This window comes from Manis javanica, chromosome 7 (genome assembly GCF_040802235.1).
Source record: "Manis javanica isolate MJ-LG chromosome 7, MJ_LKY, whole genome shotgun sequence".
In the NCBI taxonomy this organism is placed as follows: Eukaryota; Metazoa; Chordata; class Mammalia; order Pholidota; family Manidae; genus Manis; species Manis javanica.
This window is the reverse complement of record NC_133162.1, coordinates 87,051,255-87,076,173: the sequence shown is the minus strand read 5'-3', so window position 1 is coordinate 87,076,173 and position 24,919 is coordinate 87,051,255. Positions and strand designations below refer to the sequence as shown.

The following is a 24,919-nucleotide window of genomic DNA, read 5'->3' as shown; positions in this document are numbered from 1 at the left end:
GTCAGAGCCACACCACAGAAGTCTGAGCCCAGGAATTCACATTTTAACAAGCTTCCTAAGCGACCCCAATAGTTCTGGATTTGTGTGTGGACTAGAATCTGCCAGAGAGCAGACACCTTACCTTCCACCTGTCACTTGGGCACCCAGCATGCATATTCCCACACACACTCACACTGGCTCACACTGACTATGCACACCTTTCAGTTCAGAAGGCCACAGGACACACAGTAGGTATTGGATATCTTTGTTCAGTCAAATCCTTGAACAGTTAAGAGTCTGTAAAGGCATGCATAATCACTTTCAAGTCTCTCTGAATGCTTCACCTGCTATCTGACAGCTTCCCATCCAGAAACCACACACTACAGTAAAAAACAGAAAAAAGAAAGCCGTTAGACCCCAGTGAATGTTATTTTTAATGAAAGTGGTACATTTTGACTCACAATGTTGAAACCAGATTATAAATGAGTCATCATTGAATCAACCACAAAGAGCCTTTGTGAAGGTGATTTACAGGAGGGCTCTGACGTCCCCTGTCCCTTCACACCATTTGCAGAGATGCTGTCAGGCTTGGAGTTGATGTGGGGCCTCTGCTGCGGCGTCAGCTCAAAAGGATGCTGTGTTGTCACCATTGGGATTCCCCAGCCAGCCCGCACTGCGGTCCCACCCACAGGGTGAAGGCAGCCATCGCTGAACAATGCTGAGCTTACATCATAGCTGCCGGTGCCCAGGCATGACTAGTAGATACTGGAGGGAGTGCCAGGACATCTGTTCCTGCCCTGCTCCCAGATTCCTCCCTAATGTCCACATCCTCTCACCTAGTCTTCAGGAGACAGCCCAGGACTAGGGCAGAAAAGTGGAATGTAAAGGATAGACCTGAGCTTGAGTCCAGGCTCCAAAGGGGTGGCTGCAAAGTACCAAGCAACATCCTCACTTTCCTTATCTCTACAATGTGAACTTCCTCACTGCCTTGCTAGATTCTCACCGGGCTGTGCAAGTGAAAGTGTGTTAGGATTACCACAGAACATCCCAAGGCAAGCGGTCAGCAGAAAATGAAAAAACTGCTATCATAATGTGCTTTCATCCATCAGCAGCCTCTGACTGGGGCAGAGCTGGGCACCTGGACCAGGTGAACTGGCCGAGCATCACGTGGGTCAGTGCTCCTTCATCTCCTACCCAGAAAGGCGACACCATGGCTCATCTTTCCCCTTAAGAAACTAGGATGTGGAGGCCAGATGGTAAATCCACCCGAGCACACCCTGTCTCCTAGCCAGGAGGGAGAATGCCCAATGCTGAGTGGCAGCCCCAGCTTCTCCAGGACACTACCTGGTGGCCACAGTCCAAAGATAAAGGACTCCTCAGGCCACCTGGGCTCCTAGCTTCTGCCGGCCTGCTCAGAGCTGCCTACACAGGGGCAGGAATCTGCAGCAAAGAATATCTCCTGACAATATCAAGGACAGGAGGGTCAGTCTGGTAGGACAGTGAACCATTAATCAATCCAGCAACCCAAATCAGCCTGGTCAACCAAGAACACCGTGTTGAGAGAGCAGGGTCTGCCACGAACAAAACTGTGGCTCTTGTTCAGTAACTACTCAGCAAATGTTAACTATTAAGCATGTGACCAAAAAAAAAAAAAATTCCCAAAGAAAGTGAGGAATTCATTAAATCTGTGAAAGAGCCAAAAAGAGCAGGGGAGAAAAAAATGCTTGGCAGAGCAACCAAATGCCTCTTCTGTTCACCACAGATGTATGATCAGTATCAGTGATAAAGAGGAAGATAAATTTTTAATCAAAATAAAAAACAGGCTTGTAGAGTCTGAAAACAGGCTTGATTACCAGTCTTCCCCTTGCTGTTTCTGTGTTCCTTGAAGAATCTGTATATTGTCCTGGGTCCTCCATTTCTTCAGTGGCCTTCCTCCCAGGATTGCTGTGAGGATTAAGCAGAATCATGTATGTGTCATACCTACACAGTCCCTGGAATGTAGTTAACACTCAATAACCATTGGCATCTTTCTGTAGGAGATTGCAAAATATGACCACAAATTTTTCCTATCCTGGTAAGCATGCACCTTGGCAATGACTTACATGCTACTCCCATCAAGAGTTCAAGTCTGCTCCCCTTCTCCCTTGAATCTGGGGTAGCCTGTGACTTACTTTGACCAGTAGAATTTAGCTGAAGTAACAGAATATGACTTCCAGGGCTAGCCCTGGCAGCTTCCACTGCTACCCTCTTGAAATGCTACCCTGGAACCACCATCTAAGGAAGCTGCTCTAACCTACTGGAAGGGGAGAGACCATATGGAGAAGAAAGGTCCCCAACTTGACTGCCGGCACCAGCTCACCAGCTGCCAAACATGTAAGGGAGGCCATCCCAAGATGAACTTCCAGTCCAGCTGAGCCTGCAGCTGAATGAAGCCATCTAAGTAAACCCAGGCAAAATCAGCAGAAAAACTGCCCTCCCAACTCATAAAAGCATGAAAAGTAATAATTAAGTCACAAAGCCTTAGACCAATTTATTGTGCTGCAAATTCTTACTGCAATGCCTTACCTAGCCCCACCTCCAAAATATTTTCTCCCTGAGATACTCTTGAATTTCCCCTACCTGCACTAGGCAGATTATTCAATGAAAAACCAACTAACACTTTATGGGGACCAGGAGCAGTGATCAGCCTACAAGGAAGTCATTTCATGCCCACGTTACAATGGCTCATCAATTCAACAAATTCATTAAATGATTCAACAAATAAGCAGCACCTACCAAAGAGGTCAATAATTAACAAGTCTGTCTGTTCTACCTTTCAAAAGGGTCACAAATTCAACTGTTTGTCCCCACTTCCACCACAAACTCTTGCCTATTTAATTGCAGTAGCAATTCTGTCATCTTACATATTCCCATTCTCCACAGAGAAATTTTTGAAATATATTCACTCATTCTATACAATAATTTAGTTTTTATCAGAAGTATCTACCATCATGGAATTTATGTTCTAGTTGACATTTAAATAATTAATAAGTAAATTAATAAATATGTGGTGATAAATGCGAGGAAAAAATGAGGCAGGAAAGATGGATAGGAGTAGGTGATGTTGAGAGGGGCTACAATTTTATATAAGATGTCCAGGGAAGGTTTCAAGGAGACAGTGACATTTGAATAAAGACCAATGGGAATAGCAAGTATAAAGACCCTAAAACAGAACCATTCCTGGCCTGCTTCAGAAATAGAAGGGAGGCCAGTGTGATTATAGTGTAATAAGCAAGGGAGACAGTAGTATATGATGAGTTCAGAGAGGTAACAGGGAAAAAAGGTGGAGAAAGTCAGATTATATAGCACCTTGTAAGCCAATGCATGGACTTTTTTTTTTGCTCTAGTGACACAGAGAGCCACTAAAGCATTTTTGTCAAAGTGGTAACATGATTTGATGTATATTTTAACAGCACCATTCTGCATAATGTATTAAATATAGACTGAAGAAGATTCCAGAATGTCTATAGCTTAATATTTGAATCTTCCAAACTTCCACCATGAAAAAAAGTAGATAGTACAAATAATACAGAATAGCAAAAACAAAAATTCATGGAAACCACATATTAACTAACTGACAAAGTATCTCATGATCCCAATACATAAGTGGGTGGGGACAAACCACCAACAAATACAAGACCTGTGCAGTATTAGCCTCTGTACAAAGGGAAGGAAAGAAGAGGATCAGGCACCTGACAAACCTGAAAATCCCAAAATACCAAACAAGCCCTCAAGGGAAAGCGAAGAGAGCAAATCTGAGTACAGTAGCTGAAACCAGGATGATTTTGCCCAATCAAATAATGAATGAGTTCAAGGGTTGATAGTGAAGGTCTGAAGGGCTAGAGCTGTCTGAGATAAAGGGAGGCAAATGAAAGGGCCATCTGAAAAAGGCATCTGAAGTAGGAAGCAGTCTTGTGGGACTGACCCTTAACCTGTGGGGTCTGCACTAACTCTGGGTAGTTAGTGTCAGAATGAATTAAACTCAAGGATATCCAATTGGTGTCCACAGAAAATTTGAGAATTGTTTTTGTGTGGAAAACCCACACATTTGGTGTCAGAAGTGTTGTGAGTAGAAACAGACTATAGTAGTAATAAATGTAGCCTAACTCTAGCAGACAATGCCTTAAGAGAAACATAAAATGTAAAGGACAAAAGTTAAGTCAAAAGAAATGAAGAAAGGATGAAAAGGGATTTCAGAGAAAGTAATAAATATAGATAGGCAACAAAGATCCAACATGTGTATAATAGGATCCCCAAATCAAAAAGCCAAAGCAAGGTACAGAACCAAAATTAAAAACTGTAACTTGAGAAAATTTTCTGAAATTAATTTTAAAAAATTGAAGGTACATATATAAAGTCAAAATCAACTCAGAACAAGTAATACCAGAATATATTCTGGTAAAAATTTCTAGACCTTAAAAAATATATAAAACCCCATGAACATCCAGGGGGAAAAAAAAGCAACTAATAAGGGAAATAATATCAGATTGTCATTAGACTTTTCAACAATCACATCTGTGCCAGGAGATTAGATGGAAAGAAGGTGATGATGGAAGCAGGGAGAACTGACAGGAAGCAGAACTGCAAAACAGCTGCATTGCCTTTTGTGACCCAGCATCAGAAGTTGTGCTTCCCCCACACTTTACTCATCACAGTAGTACTGATGGATCAGCAGGGATGTGAGAGAAAGACAGGAGTCAAAGATGAACTGAGCAGCTAGAAGTATAGGGCTGCCATTTAAGAATATTGAGTAGGGGAAGAAGGTTTGAGGCAGGGAATAAGCTAGTAGTTTATACATATTACATTTTAAATCTCTAATAAAAATCCACATGGAGAGCTGAGTAGGTGGCCATTTAAAGAATCTGGAATTCAGAGTTGAGGTCTGGGTTAGAAATACAGATTTGAAATCTTTAATGTATCAGCTATGTGAAGTCATGAATTTGGACAAAATCAATGAGGGAGTGAGTGTAGAGAATAGTCCCTTGTTCAAAATCTCACATCAGCTCACAATAGAACATAAATCCTTCATCATGGCCAATGAAAGCTCCACATGAGGCTCCTTCTCATTTCCCATCCCTGCCACTTCACTCCCTTAGTTCTAGGCACATAGACCATCTTGCTTTCCCTTGAATAATCTCATTCCCATCTCAGGGCCTTTGTTTCGACTTGCTGTTCCCTATGACCAAGATCTGTTCCCCCAAGATGTGAGCCTGCATGCTCACATCATTCAACTTTCTCCTTAAATGTCAGCTCCTCAGAGAAGTCTTCTGAGATCCTACCCAAAATATCTGCCCCCACCCACACTTGTTTCACTCTCTAATCCCTTCATATGCTTATTTTTCCACCATTTACAGGTTGCCTGCTTGTTTCTACTGCCACATTAACAAATTACCCCCAAATTTAGTGGCTTAACATCATCATCTTATTATGCACAGAGATCCGTGGGTCAGGAACTTGAACAGTGCACACAGCAAGGATGGCTTGTCTGTGCTCTGCAGTGTCTGAGGCCTCAACAGGGAAGACCCAAAGGTGGGGGATGACTTGACAGCTAAGGTCTAGAATCGTCCAAATGGTTGTTCCTTCATGAATTTGGCACCTGGGCTCAGCTACTTAAAGACTAGGACTGCAGACCAAAAGTGTACATGTGTCCCCTCCATGTGGCTTAGCTTCCTCACAGCAAGGCAGCAGCAGTGTGGTCAGACTTCTTGGTTACATTAATCCAAGAGCATTGTCTTAGCAAGAAAAACACAGCTGCGTTGCCTTTGAGACCCCTCATTAGGAGTTGGATGGTTTTACTTATGCCACACTTTACTGGTCAAAGAAGCCTCAAGTCTGTCAAGAAGAGGGGCATAGACTCTCTCTCTTTCTGGAAAACAATCAGAGAATTTTGAAGCTGTGTACTGCCACATTGCCTGAGACATATTCTCAGTGTTGAGCTATTCTTCCCAAGCCTGTTACCAGCTACTTGTTGAAAGAATCAATTGCCTCCTTAACGCTCCTCTGCTGACCTGTGCGTGTCTTGCACTATCTCCCCCTACCCCATCTGAATTCTCAGCTGCCCCACTATATACCAAGAAGTCTTTACTTGATATAACATCCTGACTCTACAAAGCAGAGAACAGTGTCTCCCTCTCTACTGCATGGCTTCTAAATCTGTCAGCAGCCCTCCCCCATGATGCATGGTCCATCTCCAGTGCACAACCTGGTCCCTCCCTGTTAGTCCTCTATAATTTCTTGTCAGGACTTCTTGAAGGGACAAAATATTTTTCTGAACATTGAAAAAAAACACAAAAACATAACAAAAGAGTTGTTAATGAGTTCAGTGGCTTCTTCACAATGGCATTTGATTGGAAATAACTGGACAAAGAAAATTCATCCCAGACTGAACTGAGTAGTTATTTTCCTAAATGGAAAGAAATGCTTCTCCTTCACCATCAAAGCCCCTAAAAATGCCACCAAGATTGCTGAATAACACCAACTTGAGACAGGAAACCAAATGACTGGAAATCCAGTTGCCCCAGTTTATTCGTATTTACACCGACGGAATCCCCCTTTGGCCTGCACATGCTTGACTCGAGAAGAGTCACACATGCCTGAGCACCTAAGCAGGATTTTACAAGCATCACCTTGTACTGACTGATGAGAATTTCTGTTGCAGTAAACCTAAGGCTGGGTATGGAACTGTGTGGATTACTGGAACAGAAAGGGGCAGGGACTGCATCCCAGAGGGAGGTCACATGAGGCACAACAAAGGCAGAGAAGGCCCAGACCCAAACACAGACCCCACATGCAGGCCAGGGCACAGTTGTCTGGAAGCAGTTCCCAGACAGAAACCTCAGTGTGATGAATCAGTTTCCTTGGGCATTCAGGGGATAAAGAGTCTGCTGTAGACACAGAGCATATTTATTCAAGAAACGGCTGTGGGAACTGGGCACAGGCATTGGTGTTGGGGGAAGTGCGGAGTATGTGGTGCGGAAAAGCCACCATGAATCCCCAGTCTAGACACTGAGCCCATCATGCCCCAGGAGAAGCAGACTACCTAAAAGAAAGGCATGGTTGGGAGAAACCAGTTGAGCCTGGCTCTGAAATGACTGGTTGTGATATCACGGTCAGATACTGCAGACAAATCTTTAAAAACTACAGAGAGGAGAAAATAGAATTTTAAGACAACATTAATAGGAACTTAAGTCTTTTTTTCTCTCCTGCAAGTCAAATCCCATAGTAAACAATGCCATAAAAAATGTCTACACCTCTAAATAACAAAGATTTCTGAGTATTAGAAGAAGGTCTCCTTCAATGAAGCAACACAATTACATTGAGCACAAAAACAATGTTTAGACAACCTTGAGTTATTGGTCAGTTGTAGAGCATTGGGATTCTTTTATGGGCATCAATTCCATGCCCAGGCAAAAGGGACACCACCAGCTTGTGGCCAGCAAGGACCTACATTATAAAAGGACACTTTTCCTTTTTACTACCCACCCACCCACCCCTCAGAGGCAGGTCACAGTTGTTTTGTGACTAGCCCTACAAATTCCTGACAAATGCCGAGCAGAGACAGGGACCAGGGCTCTCAGCTATGTTCCTTATAGGTGTTTTCATACTGAAGAAATAAGGACAACTCATACGTGCATCACATTTTTGTGCTTAAGAGCATTCTTACATATATTATCTGAATTGATTCACACAAAAGCCATGTGTGGCACAAATTGATCTGACACACACGTACATGCCTTTAGCCTGAAGCCCTTCTGTTTTTCTTTGGATCAGGGGAGGCATTTGGAAGGAATGAAAACCCTCCCCTCCCTGGCCTTGTTGTGGCCCAGGGCCTCCTCATCCTTCAAGAAGGTAATCAAGTTTTTGTGGCCCTAAGGTGCCACTTTGGTGGGCAGGAGAGAACATGTATCAGGGGTTGTGGGTTGGGGAGGCAGCAGAGGGAGGGGGGCTAAGATGGGGGAAAGGATTCAGCCTCCTGGCCCGAGGGCCCATAGGTGGTCAGAGGTCCTGGATGTTCTAAAAGCAATGCCAGGGGATAAGGAACAGCACGAGGAGAGCACCTGAGATTCGTCCTGGTGGTCAGGCCAGAGAGCCAAGCCCAGCACTGAGACAGGAAGGCAGCCTGCCCCGCAGGTGCCCACTGCCCAGCTGGGATGTGAGATCTTGGCACCTTCCCCTGAGTAGGATCACTGTTCTGCCAGTGCCTCTGGTGCCCCCACCTCAGGGCCAGATGTCCCCCAGCACCCCAGATACCTGTAAGCCCTAGCACAACCCGGGAGCCCCTGTGAGGATGGAAGGAAGAGCTCCCACTCCTGTTTTGGGGGGCCAGGTTGGCACACTTGAAACCACCCCAAGCCAAGGACAGATGACAGGGGACAACCACCTTTCCACAGGATTTATTGTCATCATTCCATCTTTGCTGCTGAGTTGTTAAGAACCGAGGGAGTCACAGGACTTGCCAGGATCTCATAGCTAGTGAGAGCTGACCCCAGTTCTCTGACCCCGAGGCCCTGGCTTTGTCACTAGACCTCCATCCTGCTGCAAGGGTAGATAACCTCACTTTGTTCACTTATAAAACAAGGCAGGCCCTATGCTCTCTCCATCCTCCTACTCTGGCCTGAGGGTCTGGCCTGGGGCTTCAGCTGGGACAGGTCAGCATGCTTGCTGCACTGCTCCCTCAGAATCAGTGTCCTCGGCCTCCTCTCAACACTGTTTCCTTTGTCCCTTATAAAGCAAAGCATGGGCCTGCTTTGTAAGGTGAGAGACCTCCTTTTCATAATGAAGCCCTTTCAATACTGAAAAACTGTAAAACCTTTGCTTGGAAGGAGTCCCAGCCTGCCCGGCTTACACAGAGCCCCGGAAGCACTCTGTCACTGCCCCACGGCCACCCCTGCCACCCCTCCCAGAGGATAGGAACTGTTCTGTGACCAAGACAGAGAAACCCTCTTCTGCACTAAGCCTGTGAAAGCAGCAGCTTCTCTGAGCTCCTCTGTCCAGGAAACTAGTGAACAACTCAGAGAAAAGCAACAAAGATGATTAATGAGCTAGAAAAGCAAGTAATGGCATTGGGAGAACATGGCCAGAGCTGGACCACATCATGCCTTTGGGAGGAGAGGATGGACTGTTCAGTGGGCCCCAGGGAGTATTCATACTATAGGATAAATGGGAATGAAATGGAGAGAAAAGAAAGGTGCCAGCTGAATATCAGGAGCAAATCCTCTCGCAGGGCACCTCTGGGACAGGATGGAAAGCACCTAACTCTAGCTGGGTCCTGGAAGACCAGAATCGAGGGTCAGGCAAAGCTGGTAGGTCACCCAATTGCAGGAGACCCCCAGGGCCCTGAAGAGCAGCCACTGGACATCTCCAGCTCTGTTGAGAATGGGTATCTTTGAGCTGGGGGGTGGGAGGGTGTTGGTTAAGTGGGTCATCATGGCCACGAGCAACCAGGCCCCTCTGCTTCTCCTGAGCCAGCTTCCCTCCTGGGTCCAGCGCTCCTGTAGCCACACCCCCTACATGGCCCCCATGATTTATGTGATGACAGCCCTTCCCAATATGGACTAGGGAGTTTGGGAACAAGTCTTCCTTTCTTGGTCCACTGAAGGCACTGGAACCCATAGTGAAGTTCCATCCCTGTCCATAAATCAGTGCCTTAGTCATGCAGCATAAGTCAAACAACTGAGGGTGTTTTGTTTTTAATTCCCTTAGACTATGAAGCATACATGCAAACACTGGCCGGAAAGCAGCCTTTGTTCCTATTGTTCTTGCACACACAATCTCCCCATCTCTACTTTTCTGTGGTAAGCTGCCAAAACTATGGTGTGCTCCAGTAAGATGGACAGGAGGGGTAGCCACAGGGTCATGGAGGGAAGGAGGTCACTGTTAAATCCAGGAGATTGACTTGTGGCCATCACCCAGCCCATATGCAGGTTATTTTTGCAGCAGCCTCTCACCCCAGACAGCCTGCCCTTTCCTCTTACTCATCTCCCACAGCTGCTGCCTTCACCTGGTGCCTTTCTTGTCACCATGAGCCTGGACATGTCTGCCGTGCATAGAGCTCTGGCTGGCTGCCCCATTCCCCACCACTCTCCCTGGAGGCTCACTTCTGAAAGTCAGCAGGCCCCATGAGGAAGGGATTCCTTCCAGCCTACACAGCACTTTCTCACTTGAGAATGTTCATAAATCCAGAAAAAACTTGCAGGGACTCTGATCAGAAACCATCTGGTTGACCGCTGGGGAGAGGCTCTCGCATACTTTACCTCGTCAGGGGAAGACGTGGCTGGTCAGGGACGATGGCGCCCACAGCTGGGGGGCTCCTCACTCAGACTGCACAGCCTGGCTCTTTAAAAATGTCTTCCATCTTAAAGCAGCCACTTAACCTCTCCAGAGGTTATTTTCATTGGTATATCACATCCACCACAATTCTACACAGAAGCAAAAGACTCGAATAGTTTTGCCTGGAGAGAAAGTGCACATATTTCCAACTGTCCTATGTTCAGCAAGGATCTATTCAACAGACATTTGTTTTCTGCTGAATTGGAGCACAGTGCTATACAAATGATAAAACTTGAAGGCTCAGGGTAGTGAAGAAATATGCATCACACAGTGTGTTAAGTGCAAAGGTCAAGTTTCAAACCAAGTCAACCCAGTCTTACTCCAAAGCCCCTGATTTTTCAGATAGGTCCTAATATTCTATTCATTCTAAAGCCTCCAGTCTGAGAGAAGGAATCCTCCTTTGCATTCCCACTGTGTCCTGGGCTGGCCATGACTGTAGCCCTTCTCACAGTACATCACCGTCACCAGTTTACCTGCCTGGTGGCCCACGAGAAGGAGTTTCTCCAGGAATAGACCATGGGACAGAGTCTAACAAAGGGCTTACCACAAAATAGGTGCTCAATACATGAATATAAGGGGAAGTAGACCTATGAGGAGATGGAAGACATCAATTTGTGTGAAGTCCATTGCTTATTTTAGGATGAATTATAGAAAAATGAATATATAAAGGGACTAACTCAAATTTTAAAATATAGGTTTTCAGTAAAAACCTTCTTATAATAACCAGCACAAAAGAAGGACTGTCCCAGGGCTATCTGAATCGTAGCTCTGACATACTAATTCTTCAACTGACACATTTACAAAATAACAATAATAGATTATGATTGGTGTACTAGAGATTAAACTGAGATATAAGGTTTATCCTATTTTGATGCTGGTATTTTCATCAATTATTTTAGAAGGAAACAATAAGCAAATGACAATGTGTTTTAAAATGTGTCTCCAAACTACAGACCTCAGGGTGTCTCCCCCAAGCTGGGTGCCAACTCAAATCTACTGTGTGAGTTAGGGAAGAAGCCATACACACCCTACTCACTACTATCCCTTCCTGTGCATGCCTTCAATCCAACAAATATTATTTACAAGTTGCTTATATACCTAGCCCTGTGCTTCAATTTCCCCACTCAGTATTTAAGGAAATTGTTTTGGGCAGAATTTGTGTCCCTAAAACTTCATACATGGAAATGCTAACCCCCAGTACCTCTGAATGAATGTGGCTCTTTTTGGAAACAGGGTCTATAGGGGTAAACAGGTTAAAATGAGGTCATTAATATGGCCCTAATCCAATCTGACTGGTGTCCTCATAAGACAAGGAGACATGCACAGAGGGAAGGCCACGTGGGGCCATTAGGAGAGGATGGCTGACTGCCAGCCAAGGAGAGTGGCCTCAGAAGAAACCAAAGATACCAACCCCTTGGTCTTGGACTTCTGGTCTCCTGACCTGTGAGAAAATTAATTTCTGTCATTTAGGCCCATTTGTTATGGCTGCCCAAGCAGACCACACAGATGTACCCACTGAGACGAGGACAAGCTTGGGTCCTGGGGTCAGTGGCAAGGAGAAAGTTCTCCTCTGGCTCAATTTGCCCACCCGTTTGTCTTAGCATGGGCTGCCATAGCAGAGGTGCCAAAAACTGGGTGACTTAAACAACAGACATTTACTTCCCACAGCTCTGGAGGCTGGAAGTTCAAGGTAAAGGTCCAGCTGGGTGGGGCTCTGGTGAGAGTGCTCTTCCTGCCTTGTAGACAGCCACCTTCTCCAGGTGTCTTTATGTGGCAGAGAGGGAGATCATCTCTCTTGTTTCTTTCACACTAATCCCACCTTGGGGGCCTCACCTTCGTGACCTAATTACCTCCCCAAATCCCTCTTCTAATGTCATCACATGAGGGGTTAGGGAGCCCCTATGAGACCAGCATGTGGCAGGTGAGCTGAGATGTCAGAAACTTATGCATCTCACAGGGTTTGGCACCGCTGTCCTCCACACGAGGCTTCACAGAAGGTCTCAGCCTTGCTGCACGCTGAAATCACCTCAAACCTGAATCTGCTGTAACTGTTCTGGGTGTGGCCTGGGCCATGGCCATGGGGTTTTTCAAAGCTCCCAGGTGAGTCTAACCTTCTGTCCAGGCTGAGAATCACTGCCCTAGACATAGTATGAGGATCAAGAGTGAGTTGTTTTAGAGATACTTTTTACTAAGAATTTCCCATGTGCCAATCACTGAATCAAGCACTGTATGGCTTATTTCACTGAAGGCTCACAAGGCAGTATGAGGCAAGGATAATTATCTCCATTTTACAGGTGAGGAGAATCAGGCTCTTAAAGGGGAAGGAGCACCTCCAGATTCACACAGCTCACAGCAGCAGAGCCTGAGCGGCCCCCAGACAGGTCTGTTTCCAAAACGCCCATTTCTGACCATCCTAAACCATTTGCCCTCTCTGAGTTTCAGCTAGGTGCCCAGGGAATACCACACTTCACAATCATCTCAACAGAAAGTACAGATGTGTTGAAAATTTAGATAAAAATGATACAGTCCTACAAAAAAATTATTACCAAAACCATTACAAAAGAATAAAACCTGAAAAAATTAGAGCAGTAGCTAAAATTTTCTAGTGAGGAGAACACTACTCCAAAACAGCTTAGAAAAGAGTTCTACTACTAAACTCAAGGAAGAAAAACATCTAAAACAACTCTTCCAAGAAATAGGAAAAGAGGGACAACTCTGCAACTTCACAGTTATGAAACTAATGTAATTTTGACACCAAAATTTAAACAAGAACAATATGGGAAATTGAAATTGTAAGCCCATTTAATTAATGAATAAAGATGCAAAATATCATAAACATATATTAGCAAACCAAATGCAACAGCATGTAAAAAAAAATAACATACCATGACAAAATTGAGTTTATCCCAGGAATTCAAGAATAGTTTAATATTTTTAAATCCACTAATATTATTCACTACATTAAAAAATAAGGGAGAAAAATCTCATCTATCATCTCCATAGATACAGAAAAAAGCATTTCATAAATATGTTTTAGCAAACTAGAAGTAAATGAGAACTTCCTTAACTGGTAAGAGAAATGTATCACAACCTTCCCAATGTATGTATCAACAGAGTAAAAAGGCAACCTATAGAATGGGGAGAAAATATTTGCAAATCATATATCTGACAAGGGGTTAATAAAATGTATAAAGAACTCCTACAAACTCAACAACAAAAAAATAAACAACCTGATTAAAAAATGGGCAAAGGATTGTAATAGACATTTCTCTAAAAGAAGATATACAAACGGTCAATACACACATGAAAAGATGCTCAACATCGCTAATCACCAGGAAAATGCAAATTGAAACTGCATGACATACCACTTCACACCTATTAGGAGAGCTACCATCAAAAAAAAAAAAAGAAGATCACAAGTGCTGGTGAGGATGTGGAGAAATTGAAACACTTTTCATTTTTTATGGGAATGTAAAATGGTACAGTCACTGTGAAAAGCAGTATGGCAGTTCCTCAAAAACTTTTAACTAGAATTACCATATGATCCAGCAATTCCTCCTCTGAGTATACACTCAAAGAAATTGAAAACAAGGTCTCCAAGAGCACTGTGGATAACAGAGCAAAAGGTAGAAGCAACCTAAGTGCCCATTGGCAGATGAATGGATAAACAAAGTGTGGTCTACACATACAATGGGATATATACACAGCCTTAAAAAGGAATGAAATTTTGACACATGCTACAGTATGAATGAAACTTGAAGACATTATGCTCGGTGAAATAAGCCAGTCACCAAAAGGCAAATACTGTATGATTCCACTTATAAGAGTAACTAGAGTAGTCAAATTTTCACAGAGACAGAAAGTAAAAGAGTAGTTGCAAGGATCTGCAAGGAGGGGAGAATGGAGTGGTTTTTTAATAGGTATAGAGTTTTTGTTGTACAAAATTGAAAACGTTCTGGAGGTTGGTTGCATAACAACACACTTAAAAATGGCTAAGATGGAAAAATTTTATATTATGTGTACTTTACCACAGTTAAAAATGTTAAATTTTTAAATTAAAAATACTTCCCAACAAATATTATTCTAGATATTCCTTTTAAAATTAGAACAACATTGCAGCAATGAGAGAGAAAGATGTAGAAACAACCTAAATGCCCATCAAGATATTAATGAATAAAGAAAGTATTGTATATCATTCAAGCTTAAAATATAATGAAATATTACTCAAGCTTCAAAACAAAACTACAAAACTTCTTCAAAAAAGTTTTAAGTTAAATTCAGGTCTAACCTAGGTCAAGGAAGCATTTCTTTAAGAACATTAAAAGAAAATGCTAACCATGGAAGATAAAATTGATACATTTAATAACAATAAAATTAATAATTTCTGTTCATAAAAGCTTTATAATGAAAAAAACAAGCTACAGAGAAAATAGATAAAACCTTGTCATAATGTGACAAATGGAACCTAAAATATTCAACTGCATAAAATGCAGAGTTGCATTTTTGAAGAGATTGTGAAAAAAATATCTTTGAAAAAAAATCAGTATTGCAATCAGTATTCCAGCTACTGTATGAAAAAAAAAAGTTGGGAAAAATATACTTCTGACATGTGTAGGAATAGACATTTAACGTTGACCAAGAAAGTCACAAATGATCAAAAGCAGTTGTTTCCAAATGCCATTCCTCTTTCAACAGATGGAAAGAAATTCAGTTCACTCCTGTTTGTATGCCCAATAAAAATGGGAATTACTTTTCAAGAAGGAGAGGGAAAAAGGCATTCAGACAACCCAAACTGAAAGAATTTGCCACCAAGCAGACCTTCACTTACTTCGGAAAGACACAAAATAATCCCAGAAGAGGAAGATCTGAATGCAAGAAGTAACAGTGAAGAGACAAAATGGTAATGGGAGCAAATTTAAGTAAAAATTGATAGTACAAAATAATAATAACTATCTTCAATTCGTGCAGTTAAAATAAAACAAGTCAGAACTACAATACATGACATAATAGCACATACACCAGGAGAGAGTGTTTTAAAGTCTGCGTTATTCAGGAAGAGGGTAAGGATAGTAATTAACTTTTACATGTTAAAATCACATTGTTAACTACTAAAATGAAAGAAATAAGAAATACAACATCAAAGCATATAGAGGGAAATAAATGGAATATGAAAAAAATACTCATTCAATCCAAAAAAAGTCAAGAAAGATGGAAAATTTAAAGAAAAAAATGCAGGACAAACAGGAATCACAAAATGTGGTAAAAAAAAAAATCCAGAACATGTAATTACAATGAGGGCAAACAAACCAATGCTCCAGTTAAAAGACAAACATTGCCAGATTATTGTAATATCCAGCCTTATAATGTTTATCAGAGATACAACTAAAATACAAGAATACAGAAAGAGTTGGAAGTAGGAAGATAAAAAGCACTGTTCCCTGTATGCCTAAAAAAAGAGAAAGTTTATGTATTAATATAATAATAATTAATAGAAATTAAAATAGACTTTAAGGCAAAAAAATTGTCTAAAGATAGACCAGTACATAATGATAAAAGGTATAATTCTGAACTTGTACCTCATAACATGGACTCAAAATATATAAAGGAAAAATAGAATGAACTACAAGAAGAGACAAAACCACCAAAGTCACAAAACATACAGCATATTTTAACATCATAATGACAGGCTTGATCTAATTGATCTTAAACATATTACACATTTTTTAAAATACATACAAACACATGAAAACTAACCACATATGCAGCCATAGAACTAGTTTCAACAAATTTCAAAAGATTGGTATTTTACAAACCATATTTTTTTAACTAGAATGCAATAAAGTCAGAACTCAATAATAAAAAGACAAATAGAAAACTTAAAATGTTTAGAAATTAAGAAATACATTTCTAAATAACTCATGGATCAAAATGGAGATTGAGAAATATTCCAATCAAACTATAATATAATAAATACCATATAGAAGAACTTGTAGGATACAACTTCAGTGCCACTTATAAGACTACATAGAAATGTATAACCTTAAATGCTTATATTAGAAGAGAAGAAAGGCAGGAAACCAAAGAGTTAAGTTCAGCTTAGGAAAAAAGATACAAAAATAAACACTAAGAAATTTGAAGAAAAATAATAAAGAGGAGAAATTAATGAAATAGAAAACAAATATGTAATAGGATTTTAAAAGCTTAGAGCTGGGTCTTATAAAGACTAATAAAATTGATAAACTTATGACAAGATTGATCAAGAAAAAAAGAAAGGATACAAATATAAATTCTTCAGAATTAGAAGTGATTAAGTTGCTAGGAGTTGTGGGTGGGGGGTGAATAGGCAGAGCACTGAGGTGTTTAGGGTAGTGAAACTATTCTGTGTGATAGTACACTGGTGGGCACATGCCATTATACATTTGCTAAAACCCATAGAATGTAGAACATCACAACTAAGCCCTAATGTAAACTATAGACTTTGGATAATGATGTCAATGTAGCTTCATTAATTGTAACAAATGTGCCACTCTGATGGGGGACATGCACAGTGGGGACAGCCAGTATATGGAAACCCAGTGTACTTTCTGCTCAGTCTTGCTGTGAATCTAAAACTGCTCTAAAAACTAAAGTTTATTAGCTTTTTTGAAAGTGACTTAAGTATACTGTTGTAGAAAAAAGGGGTTAATAAAAATACAGTGTAAAAATAATAAATGGTAGTAAGTTTGCAAACGGATACATTTCAAAGTTACCAAAATTGACTCCAGGAGAAAAAAAATATCATTAATGGTCCAAAAACCACTAATGAAACCAAATTCAAATATTACTAGATTTAGTTTGCTAGGTAATACTCTTTTCACAATGAAGACAGTAGGGACAGATGGTTTCACTAGCAAGTTCTACCAAAGTTTTGATTTGTTCTACCAAGGAACAAATCTTATTCCACAATATAAAGAAAAAATAGTCCTCAACTCCTTTTATGAAACTATCATACCCTTGACTGCAAGACTCAACAAGAATATTACGAGAAAGGAGAGTTATAGACTGCATTAGTGAAAGTCCTCACAGGAGATAAGATGCTTTGGGAAGTATTTATTTACAACTTGCAGTTAAAGGGGAACAATAGAAGATCTTGTACCTGAGATAGAATCAATGAAAAGAGAAGTTACCAGAACCCAAAGAACATAGAGTGGGCCACTTTGAGAGAACCAGTGATGCACCAAGAGACAACCAGCCTGAGATGACCTCACTCTCCTCCCTCCTTCCAGACTCCTACCAGAGCTCCCTATTGGCCCAGTCCAAATGTGAACAAGAGAGTCTGTTGAAGAAATCCATACCTTTCAATGGGTTAGCCCCACTGGTAGTGAGCAAGGTAAAGCAAGGGGGAGAGTACAGCTGGAGGGCAAATGGAAAACTCCAAATCACAGGCCAAACTTGCACATGAATTTAGATTTAAAATCCTTTTTTTAAAAATTAGCAAATCAAATCTAACAATGTATGAACATGCTGATATAGAATAATCAAGATGGACTGAAATAAAAAATGCAAGTTGGGTTAACTATAGAAAACAAATTAACGTAGTTCAATATATGAGCAAATTAAAGGAGGAACAATCTTAATTATCCCTATAGATATAGAAAAAGTCTTTGCTAAAGTTTGATATCTATTCATGATCCAAAAATAAAAATATTGTCAGCAAACTAGGACTAGAAAGGAACTTCCTTAACCTGATAAAGGATGTTTTGTTCTGTTTTTTAATGCCTATAGCAAACATGAGACTGCAATGTTGAAGGCTTTTCCTCTGAGACTGGAAACAAGACAAGACTGGAAACAAAACAAGCATTGCACTGGAAGCTTTAGACAACACAATAAAGCAAGAAAAAGAAATGAACAGTAGGAGGCTTTGACAGAAAGAAACAAACTTATTATTTGCAGATTATATGGTTTCTACAGAGGAATCCCCTCCAATAACCTACATGTAAGTTACTAGAATTAATAACAGTGTAACAAGATAGCTGAACTGAACATCCAAATATAAGACTCAGTTGCATTTTTTATATATCAGCAACAAAAAAATGTACTTTTTAAAAACATTACAAGCATTAGAAAACAAAATACTTTGAAGTACAGTTTAACAGAAAATGGTACAAGTCTTTATGGAGGAAAAGTATAAGCTTTTATTGAAAGATATTAAAAACTAGACAAATGAAGAGAGATGCAAAGCTGGTGATTTCCCCTGAATTAGTGCACAGGGACTGAGCAGGAAGTACAAATGGCCACAAGGCTCAAGATGATACCCCAGGGCAAGAGAATTATGGGGCCAGAGGCTCAGCAGGAACTTCAGAAAAACCCAAGAAAGTGACCATGACAGAGAGTTAGCTTTCGTCTTCTTATAAGGTGCCAATTCTTAGGTAATTTTTAAGGTGCTTTTTGTCTTCTAACAATCTTTGTTTTCCTTCATTCTGTGCTTCATTCTATGTTTAGTGTTTCTCCATGTGTATCCTGTCCTCAGTTTGCCAAGTGCACATGCAGAGCAGACAACAGGCTGAATCCGACTCTGCTCTAGTTGGGGGTTAGCAGTGAGCAGGGTGGCAGAAGGAAAGAAAGTAGTTTATATACCAGTTGTATTCATTTGCTGGGGCAGCCATAACACAACTATCCAGACTAGGGGCTTAAACAGTAGAAATCCATTGTCTCCCAGTTCTGGAGGCTGAAAGTCTGAGAGCAAGGTCGACAAGGCTGGTTTCTCCTGAGGCCCCTCTCCTTGGCTGGCAGATGGCGGTTCTGCTCCCTGCATCCTCACATGGTCTTTCTTCTGTATGTGTCTGTGTCCTCATCTCCTCTTCTTATAGGGACACCAGTCAGATTGGACAAGGGCCACTCTAATGACCTCATTTTATCTTAATTACCTCTTTAAGACTTTTTCTCCAAAACCAGTCAAATTCTGAGGCCTGGGAGTTAGAGCTTCAATGTATGAATTTGGGGGGACACAACCCAATGCATAACACCAGGTATCAGGCACTTCACGTGCATGATTTCAAATAGCTCTCCCAGCAGCACTATGAGGTATGTATGTATCACTGTTCCTGCTCACAAATGACACAACCAAGGCTAAGGCCACACAGCTGGTGAACAGCAGATATGTGAGTCAGACCAGGTCCTCCTGCCCCCAAGCCTGTGCTCTTTCCACTGTACCACACTGCCTGCTGGGAACAGGGAGCTACAAAGTGTGAGGAGTGAGGAGCAACAAGGTGAAGGTGGTATTTCATAAGGTGGCACTAAAAATAATAGACTGAGGGTCACATATCATGTGTAGTCAGCCCCAGACTTTCCTTCTCCCCCATCCAATGCCATGTTGTGTCTCCTTTTCCCCCATGTCAGCCCTAATGTGCACAGTTGACTTGATTCTAACTGTTGGCAGGAATTGGAGAGAGTTCCTCTTCCTAGGAAGAAAGGATCTTCTGTGGAAAACGTGGGTCTAAAAGGAGCAGAGAAGGATACTCAGAGCTGTGGAGAGGGATGTTCCTGTGCCTGGCTTTGGGCCGTAGGGGAGACTGCTCGGAGGCTGCAGCAGGACAGTCAGAGGAAAGAGGCCCGGGGATTTCCACAGTGAGTTGGAAGGGGCTGGGAGCAGGAGAGTATGACCATACCCTCTTCCTCCCCTGGAATTCAACCCTAGTCAGGTCCAGAGTGGCTGAGCTCAGATCAGGGGTTGCCACATCTTATAAGCTGAATTGTGTCCCAAAATTCTTAAGTTGAAACCCTAAGCTCTAGGACTTCAGAATATGACTGGTTTTAGAGGAAAGGTCTTAAAGAAGAAATTAAAGTAAAATGAGGTCATGAGTAAAGTAAAATGAGGTCATGAGGGTGGCCCTTGTCCAGTCTAACTGGTGCCCTGGCAAGAAGAGCAGATGAGCACACACACACAGAGGGCAGGTCACGTGAGGATGCAGGGAGCAGGCAGCCGTCTGCCAGCCAAGGGGAGGGGTTTCAGGAGGAACTGGCCCTGCCAACACTTCTGCCTAGGACCTCCAGCGTCCAGACTGTGAAACAATAGATTTCTGTTGTTTAAGCCCACCGGTCTGTAGTATTGTGTTACGGCTGCCCTAGCAAACTGAAACACAGGTAACAGGTTTCAGGCTGGCCACACTAGAGAAAATCTGGCTGCTGAGGCTATCTCCAAATCTTCCTCAGTGTCCCTCCAGGATAATCTGAATAAAACAAGCCCACTCACAATAGACCCTCATCTGAGTGAATGACATTACAGCCTCTGAGAACCAAGAACAGGTAAGTTGGAAGAGAACATGACAAGACTCAAATTTTCTATCAAGTGATTGGTGGGGGTTTTGTGGTGGTAAAAGGAGAAAAAGGAGTGGTGAGGAATGTTTCAGTACAGAAAAAAAAAAGTCAAGGTATACTGGTAGATCCCTGAGCCTTTGATGACTGTCATTTTGAACATATCTTTAGTAATATTTGTCAGTTTCTTCTATAAACTGCAGCTCTCACAGGTAACTCTGTGAACAAATGGGTTTCATGTTAACCAGCACACCCCAGCTTTGGGGAACTTAGCCTGGGTCTTCTAATTATTCATTCCCTATCCCACCTGCCAAAAGACAGGCCACTTGTCTTCACTGCTAAAGTGGAAGGAGATAAAAGGAACATTCTCAAACCCTGCAAGCAAATCTGTTCCATTTTTTCTCCTAAAAGCTAGACCCACATTCTGAGAGCTGAGGGATACATTTTTCTTCCAGACCAGCTCATCCATCTCAGCTTAGTTCATACAAACATTGGGCCTTTCTCAAAAGACCATCTGCTAACCCACAGAACAGGAAATTTCTAGGTTAGCAAACCCACTGCAAGTTGGAACCCAAAGGCTGAAGTGGGTCTGCATCATTTGTCACTAGAGTTGCACTGTCATTTTGCTGTGCCTCCCAGGCCTCCTCCTGGCATGTCCTGGCTGAGAACTGGGCACATCACACTTCAGGGAAGGGCATGGAAAAGCCAGGTGGCAGCTCATACCATGGTGTGAATGCCATAGGAGCCCCATGCTCTCCACAGACTGTGGCCTCCTGGGGCTGGGCACTGGGTTTGTCAGGCAGAGAGTGGGCAAGATTCCAGCCCTCCTGGACCTATGTGGGCAACCTACTCAGGCCACAGTGTGAAGGCCTCGAAGGTCACAGCCCCAGGCAGCATCAGCCACCAGTAATTTCATAGACGGGTGACAGATTGTTAAAAAGCGACACTTTGGGTGCCAAGCTACTTTTGCTCTGAAATTCCAAAGCAAGGAGAGGTGTTCACAGAAAATGGCCAAGATCTACAATCCTGAGTCCATCACCACCCAGAAAGTATAAAGAGTTGACTTGTTGAGAGACAGGACTTTGTAGAGAGGATTTCTGAGAGCAGTACCTTTGGAGAAAGCCATATTTCTTGAAAACGGGGGCCTCACCTCAAACATGTTGGGGGTTTCTATGAAGCTACTCAGAGTTTACCATGTGACTCCCTCGAGCTGAGGGTAGAAAGGTAGGGGGCCCTCTCCCGCCAGGATATCCAGAGGAAGGTCAGGCAGCAGTGGGCTGAGTAGAGGCCCAGAGATGTCAGGTTCTAATTCCTGGAACCTGTAAGCATGGCCTGATTGGGGGGAAAAAAAAAAATCTGTGCAGATGTGATTAAATCAAGGATCTTGAGATGGGGAGCTTATCCTGAATTGTCCAGATGAGCCCTAAACTCAACTACATGTACCCTAGAAGAGGAGGCAGTGAGACTTACCACCCAGAGGAGGAGGTAGTGCGGCCCGGGAGTGCCAGCAGCCCCCAGAAGCCAGAAGAGGTAGAGCAGATGCCCCCCACAAGCCTCCAGAGGGAGTTCAGCCTTCTAGACACTTGGCTTGGGCCCCATAAACCTGACTTCAGGCTTCTGTCCTCAGAACTGTAGGAGACTACATTTCTTTCTTTTCATTTAAGTCATCAAGTTTGTGTTAATTTATCCCAGCATCCACAGGGAACTGATATACAGGTTGACTCCTGCCTTGGAGTGGGGTCCAGGAGCAAGTATCTGGGCTGGGGTCACCTTCGGTCCCAGCGTCTGTCAGGACAAGCTATGTGTGAAGGCCAGCACAGATGTGGGCCAAGTGAGGAGAGTGTCAGTGTGGCGGCCTCTGGGGGCCTGACCAACAGGGCCACCTGGAGGGGCAGAGACCCCAGCAGCAAGAGCTGGCAGTAAACCCCAGGGATGTGGGGAGAAGTCACAGTGACTGCCCAGAACAGGGTCACCTGCACCCTGATCAAAGAAGTGCAGGCCCTTCAAAAAGCCCCATCAGGAAAAAGGTCAGCCTGAATTCTCAGCCAGCTCCCATCACACCATACAAGTGAGAGCCATCCTACCCCTCCTTCTGCCACCACCCCAGTTTCCACCATGGGGGGAGTGGGTTTGCAGAGAAGCCCCTTCCCATGCAGGCTTCCAACCCTAAGCAAGCTAAGCTGGAGCAGGGAAAAGAATGGGATGTCAAAGTTTAGAGTTCTGATGAATATCTTGGCCAGAACACTCAAATTCCAAATTGAGGCTGTTTTCCATTTAAAATGACCTTAGGACAGACTATTTCCTAAGAGGAGCAGAAAAGTCAGCGCCTGCCAGCATTTTCATCCAGGGCCAGGAAACATTCATCCCTCCAAATCCATTTTAAAAGGACACCAGACAACGAAAGCTATGGTTGCATTCCAATTTCACCTCGAGCCCTGTTTATTCAACATGCTAGCTGCACAGGCTGGTGAAAATATCTCAGTGGAACCGAGAGGAGCTGAGTTCCTGTGAAAGGAAAAAATGCAAATTTGTTTTCGGTATCACTTTTAAGCTTCCTGAGTGGAGCCCTTGGCCTGGACTGACTCACATTGACGTCAGCTCGAAGCAGCCAGATCTGAGCAGCTGCTTGCTTACCCCCTCACCCTTGGCCCCTGGTGCTGAACACTCACTGGTCTTTTTTCATGGGAGATTAAAAACATTTGCTGCTGTGTCCATAACTCACAGCCTCTGTTATCACTGGGGCCAGGAATACTGAACAAGAAATACTTAGCCACCCCCACCCACAAACCCAAGGGAAAGCCACAGGGAGATGCCAGAGACAGAGCTCTGCACCAGCTGGTCATTACACCCTTTCCTATTCTCTTGGAATGTGAGCCACCCGATCTATACCACACATTTGGGGTTCTCATAAACTATTCAGACATGGCCATATGCATGAAGCAGCTTTGTCCTCACTCCCTGTAAGGGGGACAGGGCAGGGGCCTCTGGTCTAGCAGCGAGGCAAGAAAACAAGCTCCCTGGCTCAGCCTCCTGTTTCAGGGTTTGTGGCATTGCTGATGGTCACGTGGCCCACCCTGGACCTGTGGCCAAGACCCTGACTCTACCTTGGATGTTCTGGTGCCTTCCAGCGTCTGGGAGGGGACTGGTAGGCAAAGCCCAGCTGAGGTGGCTCCTGTGGTACAGAGCCAGACCTTCTGTAGAAATTCTGGTGGCTGGGTGGTCTGTCAAGCTGGCAGATAATTCCACACCTTTCCACAGTGCCACTCAGACACCCGCCTTAGGTGGCTCACTCTTGGGAACCTCCCTTAAAATGCATGGCAACAGAAGCAGGAGGATTCTTTATCTCTTTCAAGTGTTTAGTCCCAGGAAAGGATGATCTTCCTAACTAAACCAGCTAGTAGGGCATAGTGAACGTGTGTGCAGGGTGGAATCAGGCTGCATGCGCACTCCCACCTCTCAGTGGGCTTCAGATCCTCTCCACGGGAACCTGCAAGCATGTGGGTGTGCCCAGGGGCAGCCCCCAACACCATTCCTCGGGTTCAGAGCCAGCAGAGAGCAGGGCTGGGCTCCAGCACACCTGGGTGTAAACACCCCTCAGCCTAGCCCTCACTCCGGCCCCACAGTGGCCCAGGGCCACACCACCCTCCAGCTGATGCAAGAGGTCCAGCTGTCGACTGCCATCTCCCCTCCCCAGTGCCTTCCCTGCACCTCCCACCCCAGGTGCCAGGGGAGTCCCTCTTCTGAGATCACCTCCCCGATCAGTGTTCCTAGTGGGTCGTGGCAGTTCCCAGTTGGCTGTGAGCCACAGGAGGGTGGGGACAGTGCTCTGTCTAAACACCAGCACCCATCACATCAAATGCCAACTGAAGTGCGCCAACTGCAGTAAAAGAGTCAGGATGTGATTACTCTTGCCATTGCTGCATTGTTATCAATCAGTGAGGATGGAGAGTTCAACACGTTTCCCTTTCTTGAGTCTGAGTAAAGCTGAAAGGTGATGTGGATTTACATCCTGGACTGTCTGCCTAGAGGTGGGGGACTTCTCCAGAAGAAGGCAGACTGAAAAACAGGAGATTTTTGCTGTTTTTACTTTCAGTCAAGCTTTTATGCACAGTTACAGACTTTTACTCAATCACACATGAAACAGAAGAACCTTTTTTAAATGCTAATAAAGGAATGCCTACCAAGTGACCAAGGAAAATCTAAGTGCCCGCTGGGAATGGGCCCCCTGCACATAGTCCATGCAGAGGCAGAAAGAGAGTGGCACCAACAGAGCAGAATT

At 43.4% G+C, this 24,919-nt stretch overlaps 1 long non-coding RNA gene across 1 annotated transcript in view; it reads right to left on the bottom strand.

Moving 5' to 3' along the window:
* Positions 1 to 21: 21 nt before the first annotated feature.
* The window catches only part of LOC140850457 (uncharacterized), a 45,738-nt gene continuing 20,840 nt past the window's right edge, over positions 22 to 24,919 (bottom strand). The window contains exon 3 of the long non-coding RNA XR_012133319.1: positions 22 to 1,923. This is a non-coding gene — a long non-coding RNA (uncharacterized lncRNA). The remainder of the gene's footprint in view (positions 1,924 to 24,919) is intronic.